At 31.7% G+C, this 8,791-nt stretch overlaps 1 long non-coding RNA gene and 1 pseudogene across 2 annotated transcripts; both read left to right on the top strand.

The window, feature by feature from the left end:
- Positions 1–2,040: 2,040 nt before the first annotated feature.
- LOC114263104 (putative UPF0481 protein At3g02645 pseudogene) lies at positions 2,041–4,034 on the top strand (annotated as a pseudogene). Its single transcript, XR_014365712.1, has one exon. The product of XR_014365712.1 is annotated as a putative UPF0481 protein At3g02645 pseudogene (transcript).
- Positions 4,035–5,807: 1,773 nt separating this feature from the next.
- On the top strand, positions 5,808–8,143 carry LOC145823423 (uncharacterized). The gene is made up of 3 exons (XR_014365711.1): positions 5,808–6,050; positions 6,959–7,012; positions 7,778–8,143. It is a non-coding gene; the product is annotated as an uncharacterized LOC145823423 (long non-coding RNA).
- Positions 8,144–8,791: the final 648 nt, after the last annotated feature.

The following is an 8,791-nucleotide window of genomic DNA, read 5'->3' as shown; positions in this document are numbered from 1 at the left end:
CATCAACATTTATTTAATTGTTAATTGTTAATTGTTTAAACATAATCTGTACATCAAAATAATTTCAATGTTAATTGTTTAAATAAAAATAATCTATACCAGTCAAATTTTTTTATCAATATTAGTATGTTTAAATATCTTTAAACAAAATTTAACCATTAGTATGTTTAATGTTTACTAAAAATAATTAAAATATTAAAGATATGTTTAATATTGCTATTACATAGTAAACAATTGAAAAAGGGTAAAATAGTCTTTTGTTCATTTATCCTATCCAGTCCGTCCAACCAAACGTTGGATTCACTGAAAATAGTCCTATCCAAACATCTAATTCCATGAAAAAACAAACACAGGATACATATCCAATCCGACCAAATAGTCCGGGGGATTCACAGTCTCAGGATTCAAGTCCGATGGATTCTAATCTCCCATTTTCCAGTCCGTCCAATCAAACACACCCTTTTTGTTTTAGGTTGTGTAGGTTGATTTTGTAAGAATTTATGATTTTTTTTTTTAATTAAGTCTTTAATTTTTTTATTTTATTTTTTGGTATGTCTTTTATTATGTTTTTTTTTTTAAAAAAAAAAGTTGTGATGGCAAGAGATTGATTGTATAAATGTGAGTAGTAGTAGTAGAAGTAATTTGTACTTTCTGAATCTCTCTTGATGTATGTCATCTTCCTGTACTTTTAATTTCATATTGTTAATAAAATTTTTCTTTGCTTATAAAAAAAATGAAAGGCACCTGTTGATATTTCTTGAATAATTTTTAAATAAAAATTTAAAATTTATGATATTATTAATAATGCACATTCATGAATTCTCCTAGAAAATATATGCAAAATAATTTTGCTAGAATAAAAAATTTGCGATTATTATGATATGTCACATAATTAATCAGAACCCCTTTGAGAATTGAAATTATTAAGGTTGTAGAGATTTTATACCTGATTCCCTTTAAGAGCACTGTTTATGATTTGAATTTACAATTTTTTTTGCATTAATGGGAATAATTCTTACGATCTTATTGGTATAAGCATAAATTCTACCTTTGAGTCAACCCACCTTAAATACTTTTTCGTGTAATAAAATACTTAAATATTATCATATAAAAATATTATAATAGATCATAATCGAACACCACTTAAAGTATAATTAAAGATCCACCACTTTAGACATAACAAAAAATATAAGAAATTAGTAAAGATCTTTTCAATTAATAACCAAAATAATACACCATGAGTTATAATCAAATCATAATTTGCATATTATAATATTTTTCGATATTTTTATTTTTTTGGGAAAAAATATTTTGATATAAGTAGAATTCATAATTTTTGGTAAATTTGATTAACATAAATGAAGATTTTGATTTCAGTTTGAGAATATATTTTTTTAAAAAAATTTTGAAAGAAATTATTTTTTATGAGCATTTAATATAGGTTCACACACAGTAATAAAATTTTTCATCAATTATTAACAAATCTGTTTATGTTTGACTTTCAATTATTAAAATTTTCTACACAAAGTATTAATATTCAAAATTATTTTTTTATTTTAAAAATAAATTCTTATGTATCACACGGGTCACCTACTAGTGAATATGACATACCACGTGTTGTACCTATGAAGAGAAGTGATTATGAAGGGAGACGTAGACTTTTAAATATATATAACGTGTTCAAATGTATATTTCATCACATGAGAAATGCATTTCTAACTAAGGTTAAGTTTGGCAACTCTTAAAAAATTTAAAAAGTCAAAAAGTCACTATCCTATTTAAATCACATCATCTTATTTAAGTCACATCACTTCTCTAACACATCACTTCAAATCCAATCCAAACCCAACCCATATTTCATAAAAAGTCAAAAAGTACATTTATTTAATCTTCCCAAACTTAGCCTAATTAGGTAGATATGGTGAGACCACTTCAGGCTCTACGAAAGTTCGTCATTTTACTTTTTATATATAAAAGACTCACTACCTCACCTCCCCATCCTCAATTAAATTTCTTTAAAGTTTTCATTAATTTCCCTCTTAAGAAACATACAATTGTACACATCTTATTCTTTTCAAACTCTGCAGTAGCAAACATTTCATCTTTTAAAAAAATTATTCTCAACTCCCTTGTCCTCCTTCCAACAAACCAAAGAACTACGACACATGATACATAAAATTGCATGTATCTGTTTTTTCTCAGACTGCAATAGTGAGAGCCTCGCATTTTAGAAGGTTTCACTCTCAACTCCCTTGTCCTACCTTTTACAAACCAAAAGAACAACCACCCAAAGAAGCATACATGTCTTTTGTTCAACCCAACATGGTCTCAAACTCGAACTTTGACGAGGATCAATGGGTTATTCAAATTCGTCGAACCCTAGACGATGAGCTCGAAGACGGCACTGAAATCCCTGTCAGCATCTTCAATGTCCCCAAAACCCTAATGGTTTGTGATCCGGATTGTTACATACCACAAGAAGTAGCATTAGGCCCTTACCACTACTGGCGTCCTGAGTTGTATGAGATGCAAAGATACAAGCTTGTTGCAGCTAAAACAACACAAAAGCAGCTTCAAAACATCAAGTTTCACCACCTAGTCGACCAACTAATGAAGTCCGAGGCGATGATTCGAGCTTCATACCATAAGTACCTGGATATCAACGGTGAAACCTTGGCTTGGATGATGGCCGTTGATGCATCATTCTTGCTTGAGTTCCTTCAAACCTATACTATCAAGGAAGGTAAAGCGTGCATGCTAACAAGAGTTTCATCGAGTATGTCACATTTGCTTGATATTGAAAGGAGGAAATCAGCACATAATGCCATTCTTAGAGATATGGTGATGCTTGAGAATCAAATCCCACTATTTCTGCTAAGGAAGATGTTGGAATTTCGATGTTCGTCATTAGACTTGGCTGATCAAATGTTGCTCTCCATGTTAATGGGGTTCTGTAAAGAGCTTTCTCCGTTTAAGATGATCAAACAATTGCCTAATTTTGATCAAGTTACGAATTGTGCACACTTGCTAGACCTTCTATACCGTGTGATCGTGCCAAAATGGGAACAAGAAGTCGATGTTAACACTGTTGAAGTTGATGATCAAACGGAAGTTAAAGAGAGCAACGAAAGATCCTTTGGGAAGTCAGTTTATGTCAGACAACTTCTCGATGAGGTTTGGAAGCTCCTTTCGAATCTAAACGCTGGGCCGATACCTTTTCTCAAAAGGGTATTATTTTCAGAACCTGCAGAAGTCATATCGAAGTTGCCCTTGAATATCATCTCTGAGCTTCCAGGATTTAAACTTTTGAAAAAACCCATTGGATTCTTATTCTCCCCCAAGGACCAAGAAGAAGACAACCCCGAAGATCAAAATTCTTTGAACAACACCATTAACAAACCTCCACTAGTGGAGGAAATCTCAATCCCTTCTGTTACTGAACTCTTGAAAGCCGGTGTATCTTTCATACCCAGTAGTAATGACAACATCTGCTCCATTAGTTTCGATGTCAAAACAGCTACATTGTATCTCCCTACTGTTAGTCTAGAGCTAAATACAGAAGTGGTCTTGAGAAACCTAGTAGCATATGAGGCATGCAATGCATTAGGGCCATTGGTTTTTGCTCGTTACACTGAATTGATGAATGGGATTATCGATACCGAAGAGGATGTGAGATTACTTAGAGAAAAAGGGATTATTTTGAACCGTTTGAAGAGTGATAAAGAGGTGGCCAACCTATGGAATGGGATGAACAAGTCTGTTAGGTTGACTAAAGTGCCCTTCTTAGACAAAGTGATTGAAGACACCAACAAGTATTACAATGGGAAGTGGAAGGTCAAGGTGGGAAAGTTCATGAAGCTTTACGTGTTTGGCTCATGGCAGTGTCTTACATTTTTGGCATCTATTTTGCTCTTGTTGTTGACCACTTTCCAAGCCTTTTGCTCAGTGTACAACTGTTCTCGTTTATTTCATGTCAAGAGCATTTTGTGATTCAATGAGAGTCTATCTCTATCATAGGCGATGGAGGTTTTGATTGGTCCATAGTTTAGGTATATATGCTTGCAATTAATTTGAATATCTTTTATAAATTAATTTTTGTATAAGATTTTCAATGTAACAATTGAATCAGTTGTATTTCTTTTATACAAATGAAAAGCTATGGACACTGAAAAATATATTAAAAAAATCAAATGGATGACATAAATTTCCCATAATGAGTCACATTCAGCATAAAATGAGTTTTCGGCGCCACGATCCTCCCAAGCTAACCCTTTAGCAGAGGTATCATCAGTATCTAAAAGTTAGTTTTCACTTAAGATGAGATAAAACTCAATAGAGATAAATTTAATAATCTGTATAATACTTAACAAAGTCATAAAATGAATGCATATAAATGTCATTATCAAAACATGCATTTTTTCTTTTAAACAATGCAATGCTATGTTTATATCCCAATTAATAAACCATTCTTTCCAAAATAGAAAATAGGGCAGTAACACACTGAGAATCTCTAGGTACGTGTTTGCAAGTAGGCTATATGTTAATCATGTGGTTTAATTTTGATGATATCTAAAATATGATGGGATAATTTGTGATTTTTAAATATACATATTTTATATTCTTTGACGCAAAATATTTTCTGTTTATAATATATGTTGTATGATATATTCATTATAAATATTTTAAAAATAGAAGTTACTATGCTATATCTGATTTTACAAAAAATATTTTAGAAAACTTACTATTCACGTGTTGAAAAATCCGATTGTCCACTATTCATCTTTTAACAAATTTGATATTGATTGGTTATCTTCTTTTGATAAAATTGATATATCCACATGGGTGGTGGGCCATTTTTTACTAAAGTGTATTTAAAATCTCTACGAAAATTGTAAAAGGAGTATATATTTTCAGATATGATATAAATATTATTTAAAGAGATTTTACTATACATAATTTTAATTTTAAAGTTATTGTGCGGTAAAATATTTTAATAGAAAAGTTACTATGCAATCACTGTGTACCATTTGATTTTTCTATGAGAAGTTTGAAAATTTACTCCTAATTATTTATCGAAAACGACTTTTGGCTATATTTTTCCACCCTCTGCCTACAAAATTTGAAAAGGAAAATTTCCCATTGCTCTATGTGTCAGAGGCATCGAATTCAGCATGAGGAGCACCTCTCCTCCAACGGATATGAGCATCTCTGCTCTTCCTCCAACGGATATAATTTTATGATATATAAGGAGTATTCTGGTTGGAGAAAAATAAGTAGTAAAGAAGTGAAGAAAAGAAAAATATGTGATATTGAAATATTTTCAAATATTGTATTGTACTTCATTGAGTTATATTTTCTGTGAAAAAAATTATTGAGAGTTTGAGCAAAATTATAAAAGGGTTTTCTATCTCTTATTCATATTATTCTTGTAAAAAGAGAGTTTTTATGAGTGATTTTTTGAGATAAAATTACTTGGGTTCATTGTGACTAGGCACCAAATTCTAAACTAATCAGAGTGATTGGGATTGGTCACTTGCTGTAGAGGTTAGTAGTGTGAGAACCCGAATATAAAAATTAAGTAAATAATTAAATAATAATATTACAAATCTCAAATATTTTATTATGAATCTTTAAGTGCAAATTAAATATTATTGGAGGATCTTTTAATTAATTTTAAACCTAAAATAAATTTATGGTGAAAGTCATTGATTTAGAAGCAAGATTTATTGTTAAAAAAAAAAATAGAGAAGAGGGTGTGACTTGAACTCTAGACCATAAAATTAATAAATTAGACTCCTACCATTTGAGTTGCATGTAACTTATATATGTATTTTGTATATTTATCTATCTATTTGACCTAAGTGTGCCCACCACTAGTATAAAATAAAATAAACACAAACCCTAACTCTTGTTATAATTGTTTTCCACAACACTAGCAGCCCTAGCAGCCGTGGGTTTATGAAGGAAAGAGAGGGGTTTTTCAATCATCAAGATTATTGTTGTAGCCAAGAAGGAGAGCTTTGGGTGTGTTGTGCTGTGTGGCCTCCTAGGTTTTCTTCTCTTCTTTCTTTGTTCTATCCTTATTCTATAATTATTTTATTCATTCATGGAGAGGTTGTAGGTTTATGTATTGTGTATATAGATATCCTATTAAGAAACTTGAGGAGCTAAATTTATGTGTAAAGATTGGGTGTAATTTTCAGTCCAAAAATTCTGCACAGAATCGCAAACTTTAAAAATCAAGAAACCATATCAAACGGATGAATTTTAATCTGAAATTTTTACAGTAGATCAATTACATATTGAATTGAATATCTGAATTTTTTCATAATTTTTGGGAGTCAAAATCCATATAAATTGAGGTATTCAAATCTGTCCAGGAAACCAGTCCGAAACAGTAAATTCGGGAGTGTTGTTCTCTTTGGGTATAAATCCAAAAATTATCAAATTAGTGTCATTAGAACCGGTTATGAGTCTAGTTTCGTACTTTTTTGGCCTTGCATTGATTTCTCGTGTATATTAAGAGAACCGTTAATTTCTTTAAAGTGCTGCAGAAAACAACCTGTTTGGATATAATAAATTGTAGATAATTATTTTAATAAGCAAATCAAGTGAAACCAATTGGGTTTGAAACTTAGGATATATTAGATCATATCTGGAGGGTTTTAGATTTTTTGGAATAGCGTGGAGTGGGTTTTGTAATTTTCAAAGTTAGCGAATAGATTGAGAAAACTTGTTTAAAACACTGTTTTATCTTAAAATTATTTTTAGTTAAGTTTCGATCGGAACCTATGTCTTGGGTGATTTTAAACCTTGAAGAACATGAACTTAGATAATATTTAAGAGTAACGGTGAGTTGGGTTGAGCCGTGTTAGTGCGCTTTAGTTTGGGGTTACTTAGTTCGTATTTTTTAGTATTTTTAAATTAGTAGTGACGTGTAATTTTCATATTGGTTTAGGGCACTAGTTGGACTTTCATACTCTATTCGAGGATTATATTATTTCGTTTCCAGGTGAGTAGTTTCATGCTATATATTTTTATAAATATTCCCCTACCCTAAACTGTTGGAAAATTAAATTATTGTTTCATGATTAAACTGTTTTGATAAATTATTATATTATCAATTGAATCAAATTATTTCTAAAACATGTATGAACTTGGCATACTGTAAACTATTTGTTTTGGTCTCATGTTTATAATGATGAACTACAATGTTTTGCGAAACTGATGTGTATTGATTATTGGGACCATGTGTGTATTTAGTCCAGGGAAATTATTCCACTGTGTGTGGTGACTCTGGCCACTAGGGAAGAGATCCGGGTTGGGCCGTGATGACTCTAGTGCTCAACGATTGTAAGGAAAAGACCTTTAAAAATAACTAGGTGACCTTTAATCGGATCGTCTTTGAGAAAAGGCCCAGGTGCCACCTTGAGGATGACTCTTAGTTCGGTATTGGATCCAACGGGACTTATAGCCTGAGAAATGTGTGGCAGATTATTTGTTTTTATTGGTACCTAGAAAATTATTGGTGTTCATGTTATAATCTGTTTCAAGTGGAAAATGTCATTTATCATGTTCTTGCGAGACATGAGTATTTTAAGTGTTGAACTGTGGAACCTTCTTTTTGAAACAGATTGTATTTACCAAACTGTATGCCAATCTAGTTTCTGTGATATATATCTTATTTTGGAATTGAACCCTGTTTTCAAAACTGTATTTACTATCCATGTTGCTACTTACTGAGCTATCAGCTGACTTAGTTGTCTACCATTTCCAGGTGTTAGAAGGACTTAGAGTGGACTCATGGCGTATCGGGGACTCAATTGCATGGACCTCTAGGGCATTCCTTTAATTTAGAGTGTTATGTCAAGTTTGTGCATATTTATATTTATTCTTATCGAAGTTCATTTAGGATTATTTTTGATATGTGGGTTGTTTATATCCCATAAGTTTGGCTGGTTTTTTATTACGGTTGATTTTGCCGTTTATAATTGTGACATGTCTGGATTGAGTTTTTGGTTATTTATTATTGGACTATTGTTCAGTTGTTCAATGTGATTGGGTTCGTGTTTAGGCTTACGTGTGCCTTGGGCTAAGTCCCTGTGGGCCACGGCCGGTCATGCCCGGATTTGGGGTGTGACAAGTAGCACTCGTGAAGCTAGTGGTGTAATTACTATTTGAAAAATAGTAGACAAATTCCCGAGGAGGATACTTAGAGAATGGACGTAGGCTCGGCATGTCGAACCAATATAAATCTCTATGTTTGATTTCTCTTCACTTTGCTCATTTTATTTCGTTACTTTATTTTATATTGTTGAGCATATTTATTTATTTATTATTTGATTAATTTTTAATTTGGTAATTTATTTAGAAACCCAATTCACCCCCTCTTGGTTTACCTACCTAGGATAACAATTTGTATCAGAGTAAGTGCTCTTATTTATTTTTTGACTTAACCATCTACGAGTAGATCATGGCAACCAATTTTGATGTTAATTTTACTGAAGGTCAATTGCCCTATAGACCACCATTGTTTGATGGCTCAAATTATACTACTTGGAAAGCAAAAATGAAAATTTTCATTCAAGCTTTTAACAATGAGCTATGGAGAATTATAGTCAATGGTCACAAGATACCTTCCAAGACCATCCAAGGGCGAATTTTGCCCAATGAAGAACACGAATGGGATAATAATTATTTGAGAAGCATTCAAATGAATGCCAAGGCCATGAATATTTTATTTTGTGCTTTAGATTCTAATGAGTTTAATAAAATTTGTATATGTGAATCG

This window comes from Camellia sinensis, chromosome 4 (genome assembly GCF_055761805.1).
Source record: "Camellia sinensis isolate YWXY chromosome 4, ASM5576180v1, whole genome shotgun sequence".
Lineage (NCBI taxonomy): Eukaryota > Viridiplantae > Streptophyta > Magnoliopsida > Ericales > Theaceae > Camellia > Camellia sinensis.
This window is presented reverse-complemented; position numbering and strand designations above follow the sequence as displayed.